This window comes from Scomber japonicus, chromosome 16 (assembly GCF_027409825.1).
Source record: "Scomber japonicus isolate fScoJap1 chromosome 16, fScoJap1.pri, whole genome shotgun sequence".
NCBI lineage: Eukaryota > Metazoa > Chordata > Actinopteri > Scombriformes > Scombridae > Scomber > Scomber japonicus.
In genome coordinates, this window is record NC_070593.1 from 16,299,217 (window position 1) to 16,323,143 (window position 23,927).

The 23,927-nt window shown below is 39.0% G+C and overlaps 1 protein-coding gene across 1 annotated transcript in view; it reads left to right on the plus strand.

Moving 5' to 3' along the window:
- Positions 1 to 6,393: 6,393 nt before the first annotated feature.
- bahd1 (bromo adjacent homology domain containing 1) overlaps positions 6,394 to 23,927 on the plus strand; it is a 31,024-nt gene continuing 13,490 nt past the window's right edge. Inside the window, exon 1 of the mRNA XM_053336318.1 lies at positions 6,394 to 6,694. The gene's annotated coding sequence lies outside the window, so the exon portion shown is untranslated. The remainder of the gene's footprint in view (positions 6,695 to 23,927) is intronic.

Sequence of the window (23,927 nt, forward strand, 5' to 3'; positions counted from 1 at the left end):
TCTGCCTGACAGCTGCCCCCAGTACATATCTGTACATTTAGGCTATGGAAAGATTTCCGATTGACATAGTCTGCCTCCACAGGTCCAGATGGGGCCTGGATACACACATGGGTACAGTCTATTGTGCCTATAGCATTGGGGAAGCCTGAAGGAGAGGATTAAATTAATACAGAGGCTTGTTCACCTGTAGGCTACTTTACATTTAGTTTGAACGTCACATACTTGCAGTTGAATAAAATGACTCTTTGATTCATTGTGCTTCATGGTGTCTGAGCACCTTCATGCACAAGGCTGTTAAAGAATGGACATGATTTTGTGACATAACTGGTATTTAGATGCACTGCTTATATGGCCTAGGCCTATGTCAATTAACCTATTGGCTTTGACAGAGAGGGTGATCCATTTTTTTGAGTGTCACAACTCCCTGGAAATGACTTATTTCACTATCAGAGTTTGAACTATTTGATCTGATAACATTTGGAAAGTCTAGAAGGGGCTGCATGATTGAATTACTGTGTCCCCTTTCAAGTTAGCAGAGGGCTAAACCAGAAGTAAGCCCGCTTGATGCTTGATCTATGGGCCCCACAACACGATAGATCATACTGAAAGTGCTGTAAGATCCGGGTAATTTTTTTTTCGGCTTTCTGCACCACTGAGCACATTTCATAGGGATGTACAGGGTCCTGCCTACACAACTGTATCCTCTTCTCTTAATAAATCAATGACGGAGCATGCTAGTTCAGCGGTATAAGTTACCTTGGTTACTGAGCAGGGAATCCTTTGAGCCACTGTAATGGAACGTAACTCTCACTTAATTTAGCAAGACTTATCAAAATAAGGCAGGATTTTCCTTTATCTGCCATGATGGAATAGTGGTACACACAGAAGTCATTTTACTAGCTGTGGAGAGCACTGCTCAGCCTGTCAAAACTGTTGTATAATGTCTCCTGATGATGTCATCGGGTAATCTCCATTTGAACTCTGAGGCCACATTTCTAAATAAAACCCTGTGCTATAAACTGGGGGCATCAGCTCTATCATCAGGAAGGCTGCAGACAACATGCAGTAGCCCTGTGCAGTGGATCTCAAAGGGGGGTTTGCACACGGGGTCCCCACCAAAGAAATGTCTTTTCACTTTAATTCCATGCATTAGTAACACAATGACAGAATGTGTGACTATTATGGTCATGGGTTTTATACACTTTCTGTAATAAAACATCTAAAAAGAAATATTTTATCAGATGGGGTCCGTGGGACAAAAAAGTTATCAAATGAGAGTCTGTGGTCTAATTTGTGTCAGTTTAGAGGTCCATGATATAAAAAAGTTTGAGAACCACTGACCTAATGGCGTCAATATACAAAACTACAAATAAACACTATGATTCATATTTTGAGTGCTCATACTGAAGTTGGTAAATTCAGAATTGCTGCTAAAAAGCTGTAGGTGAAAAAGTTAAATACCCTTAAAGAGATTTTTACAGACATGAATTCTGGGTAGGCCTAGAATAATTAACACAAGTAAATAAATAAGTCCCAGTTTTAAGAAGTCTTTCTATTATCATGCCATACTCTTCCTTCTTCAATGGATCATTCTTAGATGAATATTCGTTTTGTCATCTCAGCTACAGAAAATGAAACTCTGTCCATCACTTGTTTAAATGATCGATCATCAGCTTATTGCTTCCAATCCACCTGTTGTCATTTCATCTCTGTCAGCCCCTCTGAGTCATTCTGATCTATGTGCAGAAGATTGTTTGGTTGGACTTTGATACAGCTGAACATGTGTCGCACTCAGCTCTCTGTGATAACAACACTGCATTGGGCTGAAGAATTAACAGCATTCAGAGTCTAGTGTTTCATTCTTTAATCCTCAAGTGGAGATGAAAGACTGGCATTTCAGATTTGAAGATGCTTCTAAACACACTGCAGCAATGTAATAGACACTGCGCCTTTTATTTTGACTGTAATCAGAGATGACTGTGCTTGCCCTGAAATATGGTCCACATGCATCTGTGATATAAAACAGAAAACATACATGTTTATGTGTACCTGCTGGACATAGAGGTCATTGTTTCTAAGAAAAGACAAAAAGGCAGAGGGGAGACAGTAGAACTATATGTGGGGGTTCTGGTTCAGGCTGTATTTTCCCTTTTATAGGAAATACGTAAGCATTTAAACATCCTTATCTGTAAGTTACAGAAATGACAGAAATTTTTCTTTTACTTTTGTGAGAATTTAGCTTTCAAAAATCCAACCTAAATCCTTGAGATATGTTAGTGTAATAATGCATGTAGACGTCAGAATAGACCTTTTTCACAGCAGACAGTTTGACACATCAAAGCAGGGAAAGCACAGGTGGAATCATTTACATAAACAATGCTGAATCCCATTTAGTTTTTCCAAATTCTAGTAGAGTGCATGATGGTTCTCCAGTAGGGCTTCCTGGACATTGTTAATATTATCAGTTTCACTTGTACTTTTCCTGCTATGGTGAGTGTTTGACAATGGTCAAGTCAAGTCAGTTTTATTTGTAGAGCCTAATATCATAAATCACATATTTGCCTCAGGGAGTTTTACAATCTGTACAGCAATACAACATCCTCTGTTCTTGATTTGAATGAGGAAAAATGCCCTACAACAAACAAACAAACCTTCAACAAGAACAAAATGCGTTGTGTCTACAGAATAGAACACGAAAGACAAATTAAAGAAATCAGCAACTAGATAACAAGTTTATAATGAATTTATAATATATATAAAAAATGTGACCAAAGGTCTGTTCGTCGGAGTAAAACGAGCAAGTCTGCGCACAGATGAATAGGATGAACATCACATAGTTCATGCAAAATTCAAGCAAAATATGAATGATTAGTGGGGTATATTTTCTGATTTTCTGAGAAGTGTAGGTGTGACAAAATCTGGTATTAGCTTACACCTTTTTAGCCATTGCTATAATCTTTTATTGACATGGATACTTTGTTTTGTAGACATGTTTGTTGTTGGGTAAATTTTTGTTTCCTGTCTTTATTATTATTAAAGATCGATCACTATACATGAGGTATTTACACAAGGTATTTACATTTATATTACCATTAAACAAGTTTGGTTTTGGACTGATTTCAAGTTTAATGCAGAGAAAAAAGACCTCAGATACAGTATTTCTGTCAGTTTCCTGTCCTGATTTGGCCTCTGGTCCCATTCTTCATCAAAAACACAATGATGAAGAATGATCGTTCAGTCCAGAGATGATTATGCATCTGTGACACACAGCAATGAATTTATAGAGAATTCATCAAATATGTTTGTCTTTCTGAATCTCTTGTAATTAAGCACTGTAACACCACAGTTAAATACATACAGGCTGTTTAGAAGTTCATTTGTATATGTGTGTTGTTTTTTTTAAACATATATTTTCACATCAGGAACCACTTTACAGGAAGGCATACAGTGCTAATGACTTTCTAGGATGTCACTGTTTTCTTAGGTGTTAATGAATCATTTAATGTTCAGTAATTAGTGATTAGACACAGTTATAGCCCACATATTGGTGTAGGAGACCCTGTGTACCTTCTGTCAGTTTCTTATTAAAGGTAGAATATGTAGAATGAGCAGAACAACGCCATCTAATGTTCGAGATCGTAGTCGCAACAACCAAAAAGTAATTCCAGCAGTCGGGTTGCCAGGTCCGGTGCCGGATTTTATTTTAGCTCTAACTCTGTACATATACCACTTTATCCACATGTCTAACCTTTTTAGGCGAGAAAGTAGCCCTTTAGATCTACAATGTGACGCCAATTTGTCCAAATAACATCTGCTTAAAGTTTTGTTCCTGCGAATTCGGAGCCACTCAAGTTAGCCGTAGCGAGTAACGCACTTCCGGTCATTTTCACAAAATAAAACACCCGTTGCCTTTTATTATTAAGAAAACCATAACGATAGAGTTGCTGCTTTTATTTTGAAAACAGGAAGCGAACATACCCTCGCTGTAACTGACTTGAAACCACCGAGGTACATTACATTGTAACGCCAGTGGGAGTAGCAGCAATGTCTCTGCATGTCGTCAGAAGCAGAAGAGGCTCACGGTCGTAAACATCTAGTCACGTGTACTCTGAGATGGACGCGCAGGTCAGGAAATGACGTAAACGGACCGTATATGATTTGTTATTTGTGTTATTACGTTACGTGTTGGACTAAATACATGGACATATTGAGGAAAATATTCCGGTTTTATGGAAACGTATTTCATATTTCACAAGAATGGATACTTGGCGAGCTGTACAGAAAGTCCTGAGTCATAAGATGATCGTTGTGGATAAAGGGAAGACTTTGAAGGTATGTAGGCATTATAGCTTTTCTCACTTAGCTGAGTGGCTAGCCAAGCTAATCGCTAATACTATTACGGCTGTGAGCAACCATATAAGTCGTGAGTGGTCTTGAATGAATCAGAACAATCTAAGCTTTCCAACAATATACGGCATGAGTATATATGTTTAAGGGTTGGTGTTTAAAACATTCAGAAGAACGTGTGGCTACCTCCTAACATCCGTCCCGTCCCGTGAACGGAACAGCGTGCGTTAAGAGGTTAATGATCAAATATCAAAATCCGATTAGCGTCAGAAAGTCAACCCACTCTCCACATTTCCATTGCTACCGTTTTGATACTTCATGGTACACAAACAAATAGCATCTCATATGAAAGCTAAGACCCTGGCGAGATCAACAGTACCACTATTATTGCGCTAAAAACTCAGTGAACCAGCAGCATACAAAAGGTAAACAACCACTTATTTACAGCGACTAACAGATATTCTGTTTTACCTTCGAAGTTTTGTGATGAAAAGTTGTACTTGAGAGCAAAAAACGCTGGTTTTAGTAAGTCCAACACGGCTCTGCTTGTTTAACTCCATTTCACCCAGTGCCAGCCTACAGTAGCTGCAGCCTGCACCGGAACAACAGACAACCCTGGCAACCCGCAATTCCGGTCGCTAAATGGCTGGTACAATGTACACAGAACGTGTCAGAACGTCATTGTCGAACCCGTCAAAAAAATTTAAAAATATTAATTCAGACTAAATATTTTTTTTTATGGAAAAGCAATACTTTCATTCTGTACCCCTCAAAACGCCCCGCTCTCCATTGAGGGAGAAGTGCAAATGAATTCCTTACTGTGAAAAGACAGTTTTCATTTTTAGTCCGTAACAAGTCCTAACTCAGGTAACAAATGTTTTAAACTTGATGAAAGTCAAAAGATCCATGGGTATCCACGTGTCCTTCCTGATTAATAAAGTTCCAGCTAAAGGGAAAATCAGGCTGATAAAAATGTGTATAAAATCTGCTTCACAACTCAAAGGCGCTTTTTTAATTTCTGCATCATAATAGCTAATTTATTCGAGATAATGAATACGCCTTTGAAGTAAGCACACAATAAAGATCTTGCAGCAGTTGGTTTTCCTTTCTCTGTCTGTGGACTAAATGTTAATGTATGCAAACGTGTGTTATATCAGCACCTGTCTGAGATTAGTTTAGGGTTTAATCATGCAATGTGATGATATTTATGACGCAGTGGTCTCGAGTATGTGCACAGAGAAAATTAATGATGTGCCTATCACTTGTGTGCATTTCGTTTGTTTTAGTATGGTTTTTGAAACTGGGGGGAAAATCTGGGCTGGAAAGTTTCATTATGACAGCCATAATGTAAGCATAAAATATTGCTCACTCAGGCATTATATGACAAAATCCTAGGCTCAAGTAAAGAATATAACATGGTAGAACAGTAGTTTTCAAACTTTTTCCATGTCAAGGACCCCTAAACTGACACAAATTAGACCATGCACCCCTATTTCATAATTTATTGAGCTTTTAGGTGTTTTATTATAGAAAGTGTATGAAACCCATGACCACAATAGTTATACATTCTGCCATTGTGTTACTTGATATTATTATTAAATTATAGTGAAAAAAAAGGATTTCCCTTTTTTGTTGTAACCCTTTCAAGGACCCCTGGTTTTCCGCGGACCACACTTTGAGAACCACTGATGTTGAAAACCAAAATAAAATATCACATATAAGAGATAACTTCTTCCCTGCATCAGTGCTCCAGGAGGCACCATGCAGTCACATGTCAAAGCAGGTTTGGTCATGAATAAGCCACCGATCCCTCATTCAGCTCCAGCTCTTTCTGTCACTGCTGCCAGGGTTAATACAAGTGTCAAAAGAACATGGCTTAAAGACATTAACTAGGTGAAAGCCATCTGTCAGCCACAGCGGGGCTGCCGGGGGACGGTGACATGTGGACGGCGCGTCCGTGGCCCTTTAAGAAACTCCATGTTTTCGCTACATGATGCGTCAACATAAAAAGCGGATGATGCTGTTATGTAAAAACATGCTGAAGTGAGCTGTAGTTTGCTGGAGCGCTGCTGAATGCTTGGCACACCTCACTTCGTCTTACCAACCAGGATTGTAGTTTAAAGTGTAAACGACTGGCGATTTTTACGCGTAGCGCATGGAGCAGCGCAGTTTGGAGTAAAGAAAAAAAAGGGCTTCAGCCGATCAACTCAACATGAGTCGCCCTCCACTCTGTTTTCCTCCTTCACTTGCGGGAAGCGTACACCTGACGCATCGCTCTCTTGCCCTGTGGAAGTGATCTTCCTTTTAAAATCGTCTCTGCTGGGTTATTCTCCACTCTGCCAAAAAGGTAAGACACAAAGCCTTCAACTCTTTATCGCCTTCAGGCTAAACTGAAAGCGTCAGGCAGGACAAGACCGAGCGATGAGGCTGCTCGGGGTTGGAATAATGTGGCAGCTACAGAAATAACGCGATCCTTGCTCCTGGTGATCTTTAAAGAGCAAACTTTTCTAAATCCTGGTTGTGCAAGTGGTACAGTCGTCCTTTTTTTCTCGCCAAAATGGTGAGTAAAGAGCCTCGGCTGAGACTCCAGCTCGTGATCGCAGAAAATGTCACACAGGCAGCTTCTGTGCGGCTCAAGTTTGAGGCTCGACTCCGCCGCCGTGGAGTTTTTGTTTGTAGGGTTTTTAGGTTGTTTGCTGGGGATAAAAGATATAATGGAAAATAACTGCAGTATTTTTTAGGGTCTGCAAATACCACAGCACGTCTATTTAGCCAGGAAATTGAGAGACAGTGTAAAGGTGCTGCTGAAATTTAAAGTGACTGTTTTTGTGATCCAGAACTGAAACTATTCGACTAATCGATTAGTCAGCTGACAGAAAAGGGATCGGCAACAATGCTGATATTCAATGAATTGCTTATGTACATTTTGATATTAAAAAGATCAAAAACTCACAGGTTGCAGCTTCTGTAGATGTCAAGTTTGCGATTTTTCTCCTTTTGGTTTTGGACTGTTGGTCAGCTGTAGTACTTTTAATCAAGTGTCCTATTTTGTAAATTTTGAGGTAGGAATATTTCACATGTGCATTTTTATGCTGAGTTACACCGCTGCTCCACTACATTTCAGAGAGAAATCTTTGACTTTTAACTCCACTGGGCTAAATGGAAGTGACAGCTGTAGTTGCTATGCAGATTAAGATCTCAAAAATCTCTAATGAGCATATAAACAATGATGCATTAAAATACAGTCAACTGAACTTCCTAAAATCATGTAATAGATGAAAATATTTGCTTTTTGGAGTAATAACCCAATATTTTAATTATAGAACAGTAGCATGAGCCATTGTGTTTGCATAATGATTTTTACCAGTGCTGATAATACTTCTGTACACAGAGGTATTTGTACTTTTACATAAGGATCTGAATGCTTCTTTTGTTGGTCAGACAAAACAAACACTTTGAAGATTTCAGTTTGTGCTCTGGGAACTTGTGTTAGACATTTTTCATCTTTTTGGACATTTCATAGGCAGTATGATTAATCAATAATAAACTGAAAAGAAATCATTCGCTGTAGCCCTCCAGTATTTGGATGCCTTGTGTGAAGTTGATCATCTCCTGCTGTGAAAGGCTACTGGAAATTGTAGCTTTTGACATGACATCAGGGTCATGATGCATGAAATACAAGTTGCCTGGTGAGTTCCTCAGTATAATGGCGTTTGTAAAGCCTCTCATGAACAGAAAAAGGCGGACAATAGAGCTTCAGTTTTGGAGGTTGTGGTAGATTTGTGTCTAGTCGGTTCTCCACAGCCTACCTAGACAGGCCTGTCATAGCAGCATGCTGAATAGAGCTGCACTGCCCACACGTGAGCTATAAAGCTGGATATCAATCCTGGACATAATCCCATTAATTCTGAAGAAGTGTCCTGTTGTGGCCGTAGACTGAGAGGGGGTGGAGGGCGGGGGGGGAACGTGCCTCCTGTCACCCAAACACACTGTCCCCGCTGTCCTGAAGGAGACAAATCCTTCCTGTGGTGGAAAGGACAGCAGACAATGGAATAATATAGAATACTGTAGGTGTTGATACAATATAAACAAACAGGAAAGTGCTGAGATTGCTTTGACAAGAAAACTTTTTAAATATCAACAGTTTATTCTTGTCATTTTACACTTTAATTATACACAAAGGTATTTTAGTTTAGGGAATGATTTCCTGAAAGGGAAAACAACATGGCACGCAGCATGAATGGCTTATTGTTCATAAAGTGGCAGGAAAAGTACACACAGTGATGTTCAAACAGGGACTTTGATGGCTCACTGAGTTTGAATACCACTCAGTATAAGACACCTTATTCTTTCTTTTATTCTTTCTTTAAAGAAAAAACTTATTGCTGTCACTTATTAATACTTTTTTCTTCCTTTTTCGGTTGCTTCAGCTGTTAGAGTTTCATACAGCAGATGGCTTTATTTGGTGAAGATTTGCATTGCGATGTGGGTGCAGTGAACTTATACAAATACAGTGTATCTTACTTTAGATGTCCAAGCTAATGATATGGCATTAGAAAATATATGTTACAGCCTAATGTGAAATTGAACAGGGTTTTGTTTGCTGTTTGTCCAAGTTTCATTTTCAAGGATAATTCAGCTTTATTACAACTTTGGTCTTCTTATTATAGTTTTGGTCATCATTTCTATTGGTAATAATAATACTATTGAACAAGTTAATTAGCTGAGATTCGGGAAAACAGCAACATAATTCAAAAGACTTCCAAGAGGAAAAAAACATAAGCTTCCAGGATTTAAACATACCTCCAGGTTAGCTCCACTCCTGTTAAAAACAGTAGGAGGACAGTAAAATTATGACCCATACTGTCAGTCGTAAACATCCATTTCCTGGCTCAACTTTGACCTACTGTATATACTTTTCCTGCATGAAGAGAGATTATTACAGACATTTTGGGTGTGTCCGGCTCACATTTAAAGTAGTGTAAAATAATCTGGCATGTTTACAACCTGTCTGATCGTGACTTTTAAGCTGTTTTCACACTCTTGCCTAATTGGAATTGGTTGTAGTGTTGTCGGCATGTTCCCAGACCTCAGCAGTTACTTAAGTGAACACAAAATTAGAAATAATGGTCTTAAAACAGTGGTACCCACTCTTGAGGTCAGGACACCCAAAAGGTTTCCAGCAAAGTCACCAGATGATTAAAGCGATAAATGAGAAAGTAATAATTTCTTCCTGGACGTCCACACTCTGGCCGTAACCTGCAATGAGGCATCACAAGTAGACATTTTAAGAAGTTGCAAGCCAAAAAAGGTTGGGAAACACTTTTCACAAATACAGAAATAAGACCCGTGTTGTAATAAACCAAGTTTATCCCTTGTGGCTACCATACAAACCATAACATTTGCAGGACTCTGCACGTGTATGTTTTGTAATGCTAATGAGTTTTGCAGTTGGATCTTAATCTTGCACAGTTGTTTGAATATTTCTCTGGTTTGAATGAGCAGTGAATCTTGAGTGGCTCAGGATTAGCAAAGCCGTGCTGCAGCCTGTAGTCCTCTAAAAGCCATTAGCTAACCCCTCTCTCTCACTCTCTTCTGTCTCTGTCTCTCTTTCCCTGACTCACCCTGGCACAATGCCCAAGACACAGCTGTGAAAATTACAGGTCTGTTTCATGGAAACATAGGAGAAGAGGAGGCAGGGTTGTTGGAGAAGGAAGGAGAAAGAGAGCATAGATCCACAGCTCGGCGTCAGCTGTCAGCCGGCCCACAGCTGCAGTGGATGTGGAGCTTACAGAGCCGGTGTGTCGATCACTTATCACACACACTGGGATTGTTTACATGGGGTGGGAGTGTGTGTAGGATGGGGAGGGAGGGCATAAACCCTGTTTGGCTGAGACCGAACAGAACAGAAGCCCTCACTGTGACTGACAAACGTCAGACTCCTTCACTGAAAAGCACATGGCACCAAGCGTCCTTCAGTTTGGCAGATGCTAAAAGCATGAGTGAGGCCCTGGCAGGTGGGCAGGCGGGTGACCGACCCCTCCTCACTCCTTGCTCAGCTGGCTTGAAAATATACAGCGACAGGCCTCTTCTATCAGCGAGACATTGTTCATGATGATGATGACAATCTCTCTCTGTCTCCACTCTCTGTGCTATCTCAATCCATCACTCTTGTCCCCCCACCCACCCACCCACCCTTTCCATCACTGTCTCTCACACTTTCTCTTAATTTTTCTTCCCTCTTGTTCTCACCCGCTCCCTCAGAAAGTCTATGTCAGACGTCTGTATCTCTGAGGAGCTGTCAAATAAAGGAGGGTGAATGTGAAAAATTGCCCCTCTGATTTCTACCAAGTTTGACTTTTCTCCTGCTCGCTGAAATGTAAGGTGTGAGATTCTCTCTCCACTCTCCTCACTCCTCTCTAGCGCTTTGCTTCGATCTTTTTTGAATTCAGTCCTCCTCACTATCTCACTATATGTGGCTCTCCTCTTTTTTTTACCCTTCTTTCTCTTTGCCAGTCAGACTGTCTGGCATCTTGCCCCATCTCTTTGAAGATGAACAGTAGAAGCAGATAATTACACTTCCTGTCCTGCATCTGCTCTGTAGTGCTGAACTGTCATCTCTGCGTCTGTGGACTACATGCTGAAGCTGAGAAATAACAGCTTACTACTTGTTCTATTGAGCAGCAAATGTAAGGTTTTCACAGCATGATGTGCTGTTCTGCACTCATGTCAATTTAAGACTTTTAAGTTGTTTTGATTTTGTGCACTTAAGCTGTTATCTTTTAAGTCCCTGGGCACCAATTATCATAAGAATATCGACTTTCATCTACTTTTGCACCATCAAGATCTAGCGCCTTTAGAAAACACTGGATTAATCCCTGTTTTGAATCCGTGGATGATTTATTCCCACAAAGAGCCCGTGGATGATTCATACCCGTGAGAGCTGGCAGATTTTTCTGTCTACGGAGACCTGAAATCAGCGCCGTTAGCCTGATGGACTTTGAACGCACCACTCGCCCATCTACCACACCGCTAGACTAATGGACAGTAAGAGGTTGTTGTCTGGGCAGAGTTATTAGTGTGTGTATAATGCTAGCTATAATACTAGATTATTTTAGTATTGCTGCTTAAACTTGTGCTTTGGACCTCTTGGCCCTCACTTGCTGGAGACTCGGACGGAGTCTTTGTTTAGAGTTTATTGTCATAGGGATACGAATTGTTTCTGTTAGCCCACCAGGGCTTGTGTTAATGTGTTTTGTAGAGGAATTAAGCTGACCTGTCGAGTGGAAAGACCGGATAAAGCCGCTGTGGCTCGCGAATATCTGTGGGCAGACCAGCGACTGCATTTCTTTTACAATCACGTCTCTATCTGTGTTAGCAAAGTTAGCTTGCTTGTGGGAAACACCATCTTGAGCGAAAGAAACATCAGCTTTGTTGGCCAGTATCAGGTGACACGTGTGTCCACGGCTCCCCGCTGTGTGCACGTGTATCCACAAAGCTTGCCGCTTTCTCTCTCTCTCAATCACCATCTTCTTTCTTTCTCTCTCTCTGTTACTAGCCATGCACACACATACACACATTCACATCCCACACCACCTAGGTGTTGGGTGAGGTAGCATAGGATACAAGCTAAGCTACATCCTAGCCTCATTGATTCGCCACATGTGTGTTGCTGCTGAGCCGGTGTGTTTGGGAGCTTTGACCACAAGTCAGTGCTCTTGCGCCATTTTGTCCAGCGGAAACGGTCCCCGTATCTGCATCCGGTTCTTGTATGACGAGACCGCAGAGTCCCGCCATCTTTAACCCCCATGCTCCTGAAACTTGATTAAGGCTAATCAGTTTGGTTATTGTTCCGGTTTTTCCGGTGGTGCCCCAAATTAATCATTAGAATTAATTATTCTTTAATTTCTTGTTAATAATTAATAACTATTTATGATAATTATTTGTCATTATTAATAACCAAACGCATTCCTTTCTACTCTTACATGTACGGTTGCCTTGTAGCAAGGCTATCATCAACAATGCTACATTCCCATTTTTGTTCATTTCAAACAGACATGATCAGTTATGGTTCCTCTATTTTCAGTGTTCTGCCTCAAAAGGTTTTTAACCCTCACAAACACTATCTTGCATGAATATGAATATGTAAATTAGTTGTGTACCACATTGTTGCTACCAGCTACCACCAACACTGTTACAGCTGTATAACTGGTTGAATGACAGGTTGCTAAAGTGGTTAGAATGGATGAGGCCTCCTGAATGATTTCACTGGATCGTCACACTGAAACTGCATTTCTATTTAATGTCAAAAGTGAGCTGTACTCTTCCTCTCAGACTCTATGGTAAAATTGACAGTAAACACTCAACCTCATATTTATGAGCACTGCCAGTCCATTTCCAGCAGCTATTTTCTGCTTTACTCTATGTGGTGAAATATATTGCACTGACCGGCTGCTTAGGCTACTTCAACTTTTGGTTCATCATGTTCTTTGTGATTTTCTGTCATTTATAAACTGTTGTGATGTTAGATGTCAAAGTGTGAAAATGTGTGGTGAGTCAAAATACAGCAGCATCAGCCTGTTCTGAACACTATGTAAGTAATGTAACCTTTACTTCCCCCATCAAACTGACATCAGATTGTTCACACACAGCCACAAATGGTCATCCATCTCTTAGCCTTTGTTGCCAAGGTTGTTCCACCAGTTCTTTGCGTTGTCCAGTTGCAGATTTTGGACTGGATTTTGGCCTCAAACATGCACAGATGTATTTGAGAAGTTTTAAGTAAAGAGAAAAAGAATTGGAAAAACTGACTACATCTGTTTGTTTACGTAGTGTCTGTAGATGGTGGGAGTCTGGTGAAGGTCAGGGGAAGACAAAACAGTGTATACCGTGTCTAATGGACACAAAGAAAGCAGCTGTCAAAGAGCGGCAGGAAGTGGTAAATTGTACAAATGGGGATAACTTACTCATTTTGACAGTCTCACCTCACAGGTATGAATGGTGCTGCATGCAGTTTTATACACAACAAATGTAAGAAATAGTTAAACAGGTGAGAGAAAATGTCATACTATGCACACTTCCTGACATGTTTTTTTATTGTCAGTTTCAGAAAGTTACAAAGTTGTTGGGAAATAATGTCTGGAAAAGTGTGATGGGAGGTGTTGTTCTGAGATCTTACAAACTCACTGACACACTGAGTCATTACAAACTCTTGTGGACATCCCAGAGTACGCATTGAGTTTCCAAGGTTGCATTTTGAAGAAATGTGTATAGAATGATGCTCAAGGCAACTGGAATATTTCAGTTTGACGGGATGATGCAGCTATAATGAATAAATAATATTTCACTCTTCATATAGCTTCAATGAAGTTATGAAATACACACAAATATAAATATATGTGATCCTGCTAGACAGTGTGATTTTTCTAGCCTTAAAGCTACTGAAAAATAAAAAGAGAAAGGGCCTCTAGCAGTTGCAGAATAATTATAAGTGCTAAAGTGTAGTGTGACAGTATTTAGAGTCATAAATCAATCAATCAAACTTTATTTAAAGCACCTTTCATACAGACTAATGTAGTTCAAAGTGCTTTGCAATTAGTTGATTGACAAGCTGATAAAAAAGTCAATAAACTGACTTAGAAATGTCATATATACAGCAATATCCAGCTTAAGTATGCTAACTAACACTAGCCTCCATAAGATGTGATCATATGTCTAACATCTTTTAAAATGATTGAGCAGAACTCACATGGCAGCCGTTTATGTTCTTTTGTCAAAGGTGCAGCTTGTAAACTTGTCTCTTTATATAACAACTCTTTTAGTCCAAGTGAGCAGAACTGAACTGAACCTCGGGCAGCTTGAGGGTGGCTGGTCTGTAGCAGAATAGGAGCTCTGACTTTTCAGGCAGAGGCAGAAAAGGGATCAATATAAGTACAGCGTTATTTCACTCCTATCTCTATACCTTCAGTTTGAAGAATTCATCATCTTTGGCAAATGTCTCCTCAGATGAGCTTCTGAAGAGAGATCTTGTCAAATGGGGGTGTGAGCTAATGTAGATAACTTTGTTTATGTCTGAGGCAAGGCTGGTTAATATAGATAAAATCAAATATCACAATATATATGACCAAATACCTGAATATCGATATTGCAACAATATTGTAGGGATGACTATTGGTGCTTTCACAAAATCTTTACACAATGAAATTTTGATAAATAATCATCAGTAATTTAGATATAATGACAAAGTGGGTAAAGGCAGGTAATTGAACAGCTAGAACAGTCTGGTAGGCTGGAAATGCAGCCTTTAAAACCAGGAAAACACTCGTCGTATCACGATATGTATGCATTATTCACGATATTACGATATCCAAATTCTAAGACGATATATAGTCTCATATCACGATGTCAAAATAATATCGATATATTGCCTAGCCCTGGTCTGAGGAACATATTAAGACAACGAAGGACCATACAACTGTTGATTTGCTAGAACAAATGTAGTTTTTAAAGTGAGCCCAAGGCAAAGAAAATACACTTTAGTTTGTAGTTGCATGCTAGAAGTATTTAGTGAATAATGCATACACTCACTTTTATCAGGAAATGATCACAAATCCTAGCCTGGCTAACGCCAGACCCTACCACGATTGAGGTAGGGTCTGGCGAGGAGCCGTTCATTTCCTCGTATTTGAGGCGGGATCAATGAATGTCGATCAAATGCTTCTGTACGCTACTGGACAAACTTACAGCCAATCATATCAACAATACACGATGACGTATTCAGAGCCTGTAGGGAGCAGCATGAACACTTCCTTTTTATGAAGGAAAAATCATTCAGCGCAAGTTTTTGTTCTATTTTCAAAGTGAACTTGCCTTCCAATGTATTTAGCACACAATCTATTGCTGCTTCAAACAGTTGTTGCACCTCCGTGGTCGCCATGCTGGATGTAAACAGAGTCGCTCTGCGGTTGTCATCGCCTTGAGCCCGCCTCCCCCGGTTCCCTGTCTCAGGCGAAAATGTTGTCTTGGTGGCCATACTAACTTTCTGAGCGAAGTGGAATGTTGCTGGAAGAGAGCATGGATATACCCAGGCTACACAAATCCCACAATGACCGAAGTACGACAAACCATAAATGTGTTATTTCTGTAGAAAATGTGTCATTAAAGCTGACAATATTTTTAAAATGACAACAGTTTAAATTGCTGTTTGTAATGTGAAGGAAACTTTCTCATCATTCTGATCAGTTAGCTGGTAACTAATGAACAAATAGGAGGATTTAGCAGCTAGACAGATAGATATTTCCCTGATGGGGAGCAAACTAGAGGTAAAAGGAGAGTCAATATTGGACTTACAGTCACCAGGTGGCCAGAAACATGACTCTAAATGAATGTTAATGCTGCTCCATGTCTGTGTAAAAAGGCAGCTGTACTGCATACTAACCACTTGGCCATGTGAAATTAAGCTTATTTGTCCCTAAGTAGCTTAAAAATATATTTTAATGTTGGATGAAGGAAGTATTAAATATCTCATAAATGCTTGAGATATGTGCACAATAAGTATCATATTCAGCCCGCATGAAAGTGTCTCGATATCCATCATTTTCAGAATCACATTTCTGTTGTGCAATTGTCATTTTTTCAGTTGACTGGATGGCATTATGAGTCCAAATACCAAGGTTAAAAAAGAAACTGCCACTCAAAAAAAAAAAAAAAACCCACCATAACATTCAAATTGGTGCTCTTAATTTTTCATTTATAAAAAAAAATCTGATTTGATATTGTGAGAGATTTTAAATAGTATTTGCTTTTTGGCAATAATTTAGATGTAAGAAGTGCTTCTGTCTTCTTATCACTGTGAGTCCTGCTTATAGGAAGCATTTAGTCCTGCAGGTCATTGTCTTGCATCTCTCTGCGGTGTGTTTATTGCAGTACAGGTCAGCTCTCAGCAGTCTATACTCCCTCAGTGCTCATGCCTCATTAACTTAACACATTCAGCTCATTTACAACTGTGAATTACTTACTGTAAAGCTGATATTGATGAGGATGATCAGCATTTATCCCAATTAAGGTTGATTTTGACTACATGCTAACCTGATAACATGCTGACTTTCCAAACAGTTTGTTGTTAAAAGATTTGAAGCTACTGTTTGGCTCAGATATTGAAGTTTTCCTGTACTGTAAATTAATCCGAGCGGTCACCACTGACAATGTGTGTTTTGTGTGTGTGTGTGTGCGTGTCGTAACAAGCTGATCTTATCTGTGTTTACTCAAGGAGTAAAGTAATAAATGATGAGCAGCCACTCACTGACATTATTAGATTTTGTGTATCATTAAGAGAAGAGGATATACTGTAAATGAGTCTAATCAAGAAGGATGCACGCTTCTTTTATCTGCTGTCATCAATCCGGATGAAAAAAATCACTGGTGTACACCTTTAAGGATTTATATTATGGAACACTCATTAGTGAGTTGACAGTGATCTTCTATTTAACAATGTCACTGTTACACTGCAAAGTGTTAGTTTATAATGATGTTGAGTAATGAAATGATCATATTTTATAGTGTCTATTCAGAGCTTCTACTAACAAGTCTTGTCGTTATTGATTAACCTACCAGTTGTTTTCTCAATGAATCCATTCACTTAGTCTATAAGGTGTCAGCAGGTAGTAAAAAATGTCCAGTGTGATGTCATTAAGTGTGTGTAACATACGAAAGTGTTGAGATATTCAGTTTAAAGTACATTTTTGCCATTTTTGCTTCAGAAAAATACTGTAAAGATTAATTTATTATCAGTAATGTTGCTGACAGGTTTCTGTTGACCGACTAATCAACTAACAAACAATAATTGCAGCTATATAGTGAATAGTGTTAACTGTATACATAGGGCCTTACTGTGCTTTACACACTGTGCTTTTACACACTGTGTTTGACGTCGTTTTCTACTGGCTCTTTACATTTACACAACAATCTTCAGATAGATAAACAAGGACAACAAGCCAAACAAAGATAATTCATTATAAACATCACAATTATGTACAAGCAAATAGGTCCAATAGATACATTCATACACGTGAGTGCAAAGGTCATGTCTAGGTGGTAACCCTAGATTTGTGAAGATTTGTAATAGTTGTAAGTTTAACCCGCACCATGTTTCAAGTGATCATTTTAACCCAAACCAGACTTTAACCACAGTGTTGTCACACCATAAAACAGCAAATCTAGGGTTACCATGTAGACACAACTGCAAACAACCTGGAGATTTACAGAGTGGTGTGACTCTGTTGTGTAAAGTTGTAGGTAAATATACACATATCTTATAAAATGTTCCTGTACAAATAGTTAAACAATGTTATCTGGTGATGTTTTAATGGGATGGTTGGATTTACTGGAATTCATGTACTGGAATTTTAGTGCCAGCCATCGACTGCTGTGTTCTCTGCTATTCTACTTTTAAATTAGTTTTAAATAGATTTGAAGTTTGTTTGAATAGAAACAACAGTATTGAGTTATGCAATCTCAGTGAAGTTCCTTGTGGGTTTGGTGAAACGTTTTGGAACATGAGTGTCCTTTACAATTATACATTGTACGTTCCCCGGTTATCTTTGCAGGTTTATGGCTGTTAGATATGTATTTACTGTATCAGGTATTATGCTATGTTATTTGTTGATAATTCTAGCCCATTGCCATGTTTAGTTTTCTGTGTTTTTCTTCTTTTTGTTTTTCTTCTAAATAAACGGTGCAATAAACTGTGAAAGCACATAAGCCGCTCTGTAACAGGACTCAGTAGCTCTTAACACATTCTATTAAAATGACCTGTTGTAAATGTGGTCAACAATGAAATCTAACCCACAGGAACCCCTGAAGTCATTCTGTCCTGTGTGTGGCATCTCATTTCACAGACTACATGTGTATTACTGCAAACTGTTCACATATAGGGACTTACTGACTTCATAGCTACACACTGAGTTTAGTGAATCAATTAGGCTTTGTTTGTTATTATTATTTCAGTATGGATTCAAAATTCAAATTCATTCTGCTTTATCAAAGTCACAATCAGTTTTATTGTCCAAGTATGTAAAAGCATAAAAGGAACAATTACATTTTGTAATTCTTGCTTCAAAAATAAATTTAATTGATTATGTTACTGCTGATATCTTTCTATTGAAATTAACTATATAACTAATAAGTGCAGCTATATACTGAATCATATTGATGTTACTCTTAACTATATACATATAGGAGCATACTGTGCTTTATATATGCAGTGAGTTTATAGTGAATCAGTAGTTGTTTGTTTATTTTTAGGTTTTTTTTAACAGTATTTCAGTATGAACTTGTTAGATATTAACTCTGCTTTATCAGAATCAGCTTCATTGGCCAAGTATGTTAAAACATACAAAGAATTTGACTGTGGTGTCTTGTGGCTCACACACAACAATCTTCAGAAAGACACACAAGGACAACAAGCTGAACAAAGATAACTAAACATAAATATAACTATTATCTAAAAGCTAATGGGTGGAAAAAATAAATACACATGGACAGCAACATACAGTGTCTATATACAGGTGAAAGGTTTATGTGAAGTGTAAACAGGATGCTTAAATAACACACACTTCCCTGCATTTCTCCTGATTTTCCATGTGCGTGGAGCTTATTTTAGGGGCAAAATTAATTTTTCATTACACATCTCCCAGATGATCACTTGTTTTGTTTTTTTAAGGAGTGAATTGTATAGCCTATTGAAGGAAGTTTGGTATTTTCCAGCGGGGTGTTTCTGTTCTCAACACTAAAATAGAGCTTACTTTCCTCTCATAAAAAGCGATATTATAGAACACGGTGCAGGAGGAGGAAATACAAGCGCCTTTTCTATTAGGGATTAAACATAGTGTGAAGTGTGGAAAAATCCCCATTAGATAATTTCAGCTAGTTTAGTTCCTGCAGGACTATGCCGGGAACACGATTTCGCGTTACAGACAGAGGGATGTCCCGGTGCAACGGCGAAATGTGAACGCAGGCAGCGCATGAATATTATCTCCAGCATGCTGCCACTTCGGAAGTAGGTCACCGCTCACCGATTTTGTTCACCATGTCTCCGGCTACTGTGGACTGCTCGGTCCGCGGATCGCTCCCCAGGTCGACACACGGAGCTCGAGACTGACCAAAAGAAAAACAGGACGGGATTTTATTTAATTTTATTTCCTTTTTTTTTTAAATCCTCTCTCGCTCTCTCTTCATTCCCGACGGGACACGCAAGGTAATGATGAATCCGCGGCTGTAATTCCCGTCACAGTTGGAGATGATAGGGTCGGTGGGTCGGCTGTAACACGAGCTCTCTTCATGATATTGATATTAACTAGCAGCCCGCTTCAAACCCACTCCCCACGATTGATCGCGGATGCTCGGGTGTTTTTGACTCGCGCCCCCCTCCACCCCCCCCTGCTGAGGAGATTTTTTTTCGGACTTTGATAGATATCACAGCCTGCACTCCTGCTACGGCATGCTGTCACATTAACACTGTCCACCATCCATGGCAAACTACAAGCTCCTGGAGGCGAGTCTGTTTCCACAAACCTTGCTTCTTTACAATATATGCATAACGCTGCCCTTAATTGCAACCCCCCCCCCCTCCCCGCGCTTATTATAATACTGCTAATTGTGTGGGTGGGTGGGTGGGTGTGTATGTATGTGTGTATAACTGCTGCTGGTGCCTCAACCTGCATGGAGGTGGAGGATGGTGGTGAAGGATGATTATAGTGTTGTTGGTGGTGTAGGACTACTGATTATTTGCTCAAGGAAAAGTGTGTGTGTGTGTGTGTGTGTGTGTGTGTGTGTGTTAGAGAAGCTGCACACACAGCAGCTGAGATGCCTGAGAGCTATCCTGCCTCAGGGCTTTTTCTCTCTCATGATGACAGCTCTACACCATGTCCTTCTTCTGAATGAGTCTGTGTGGCAGCCAGTCAGCTCCACCACCTCCTCTTCTGTGTGGCATGAAATTACATTCAGTTAATCAGGAGGAGACAGAGAAATTCACAGCACAATAGTATTCTTAAACAAGCTTTATATGTCTACTTTTATTATATCCTGATTGTTGTAGGAAGGTTGTGAGTAGAAATAATGTGTTGGTGTGATCTCCTGAATCAGTGGTTTGGGATCAGCATGGAGTCGCAGGGTAGTCTGAAGGGTCACAAGGTAAAAACGGGGATAAGAAATATACATTCTCTCTTTTATGTAAGATGATGCTTATTTTATTCAACTTTTCTCTCTTTTTGGGTTGCTTTTTCACTCCTTCAGGGCTCTAAAAATCTACGATGAGGGTTCACAAATTGGCATTGCCTTATTTTAAGGGGTTACACTCCAAAAATGTTCTACTGTACATCACTGGTTCCCAACTATTTCTGACCTGTTTGTCTTAAAACCTAGTCATGTCTACATGTGTGACAGCTCATCACAGGTGTAATGTGTTTTTTGATCAGTCAAAGATAAGTGATTTTATGTTCTCACTTTGTATCATTTGAATCCTGTTTAGAGGCCTGAATGAGTCAAATTAGCCAGAATTTCACAAGAAAAAAGAAAGTTGAGTAGGTCGTGTTGAGTACTGTTTAAAATAACAAAATGAAGCCTCTGAGATGTTATTGTCATTTCTTGCACACCTGTAGGAGAAAACAGAAAGTGTTTGTCCCAAGAAATGCGTATGGAAATAGAGAAACTGGAAAAGAAGAGTATATTTCTAAACTATATTATTATCAGAAGCTTAAAATAAATCTCAAAGCAGCGTATGTGTGTGTGTGTGTGCATGTGGCTATGTATGTTAGGCTCAGTGTGAAAAACACTTACACAGCACACTGGTTTAGATTCTAAACAGTATGAAAAAAACAAGCAAATATATGACCACTGTATTAATTTTAGCCAAAAATCTATGGTGTTATTGGTTGCGGTCGTTGTGGTAAAGGTCTAGCTGAGGGGAAATAATGATGCTGCTCTTCAGTGAGCTCCTTTCCTTCCATTGTGCATGCTTGTCTTATTCAAATGAAGCAACTTGATTTGATATCCACAGACAGAAACTCAATGCGAGGCTCCTTTTGTCCTCTTGTTATCTGGAAATTAAATTTCTCTGTCATGGATTGCATTTCACGGTTCACTGAGTCATTCGGCAGTAAGGGCAAACTGAGCTCTGAGACGGTTTGAAGACGTCCAGCCGAAGAGTTCTGTCCACCGTGGAGTCAAAGTGTGTTTTCAGTACCGCTCAACTCTTGGTATGTTCTCAATTTTATGAGAAATGCTGCAACAGATCAGACAGCTTACATGAAAGTAAAGAATTCCTGCTGATTCCAAACGTTGAGAAGGATTAGAGTCAAAATATATTCAGTTTTTAGAAACATCCTCTAGATGTTTCCAGCATTTTTGTGGAGGATATATTACACACGATGAATATTGTTAGTGACATACACCCAAAAAATCCTAGAGGAGCAGAATAAAACTCCTCACTCTCTGTTTTTTGGAGAACTTCAACAAGAGCCACACTTTGTTTTGTTTTTTTCAGCCCTTCATTAGACGTCACATGATAGCAAGTTGTCATAGTAAAAGAATAGATTTCTTGCATATTCAGCAACAAGGTGAAGTTGTGTGAATTCCTGAGCTGTTGATTAAAAGATCCCGTTGTTATTATTATGCAGTGCGGAAACAGTTTTTCTAGCCGAATTTGCATCTTTCAGTCAAAACAAGTCATTATTCTCTTTAAGGCGCATATTGCTTGGTGGTTACCAAGATCATATCTTTTCAAACCTACGGAAACTTATGGTACAGTGCAAACAGATGTGAGCATTGGGATGTAGAGCGTGAGATTTTTGTCACATTTGTCATCGCACACTGCTGCTCCACAATCATTTTAAACCCAGTTGCAACAATGGGTACAAAAAAAGATTACAGCATGTGATGTACTAATTTGATTTATAGAAAGCAAACATCTGTAATGTCATAAATATTGTTACAGTGAACTTGTAAAAGCTTTGCACTTATCCTTCAGCTGCATTCCATTATTGTTAATTGTAGTCTACAACCAAGAGATTCTGCTGGGAGACATCTTTGGGATTTGGGATTTGGGATTTTTAGAGTAATATTTCTGGACATTTGACCCAACTGTCCAGTTAATAAAGGCTATGTACCTCTCATAAAGTATCATTGCAGATAAAACCTATTTTTCTTACATCAAAGTGGGATTTTATATGTGGGTTGAGGCATTCTCAGTGAAAATAAAATAGAGGATGTCGGTATAACATAATTTGTCGATGAGGTTTCCATACTCTCTGCCTTTCAAGGTCACATCTTTGCATTTATCACAGTAAATCCCAGCTTTCTCTGTCATTTATACTCACATGGTGTCATCATTTCTGCTCAACTTCATTTGTTTGATAGACTTAAAGCACAGCACAAGAGGTCTGTCTTGTCAGTCCAACATAGGAAATGTAATTTAATACCACTTTTAAAAATGAAGTTGACAGGTGCAGGAAGAATGAACAGAAACACATGAGATTTCTTGACAGCTACAACTTGAAAGAATAGTTCTTCTTCACATTAATTCATTGTTAAAATGTTTGAAAATTAAAAAAAAAAAAAACGCCTGTTACAATTTCCAGGAGCACAAAGTGATGTCTTCACATGCTTTTTTCCTCAATCCAAAATACAAAGATATAAAATATAGAATATATAACAGCTAGAAGCAGCAAATCCTTAAACAACGTTTGTCATTTTTGGTTGGTAATTGACTTAAATAATTAATAATTATCAAAGTTGCCAATTTATATTTTGTTACTCTTTGTTCAGTGATAACTAATCGATCACTGAACAAGGTTTCCTGGCTCAAGAATCAACTTAGTTCTTGGAGGTGAGGTATTTTTTCTTGTACTGGGAGAACAGGAAAACATGTTAATTACAGGAGATTGTATCCTGTTATGCATCTTTTATGATGAAGTTGTTGGAGATGCTTTGATGTATCCAGTACCAGCCTGTTGACATGGAAACTGAAGAAGCTCATGTGCCATCAATATGGGTGGAATAAGGATCAATTAAGGAATCATTTCACCATATTTGTTGTTGAATTTCATATTACACAGTGATTTAAAATAGTTTGTGCCCCCCTTTGACCTTGTAGATGATTGAAATATGTTCTCCTGTGCAGTGAAGCGGCCTTTTCATGTTTAATCTAATTACATACTCTTTGGTTACACCAAACCACTCATTGTAGACTGAAGCCATGGCTAAAGGGAAATTGGTGTGGCATAAAGATCCATATCACTTCTTAAAGCATCCATCATATTGAACATTAAACACATCACCTAAATGGCCGATCTGGTTTTGTTCTTCTGTGTTTTCGCTGTGAGTGGGTGAATACTTGTAATGTTGGGCTCCTAGAGGATTGTGTGAGTCATTAATCTGCTTCAATATGGGTTCAATGAGCTGAGAATGTTCTGTAGTGATACAAAGGATGAAAAGGCAGTGATTTTATTATTATTTGGCTGTAATCCTAAATTAAAACAACTAGAATACAGAACAATTAATATACTGTGAGCTAAGTGTTCTAACTG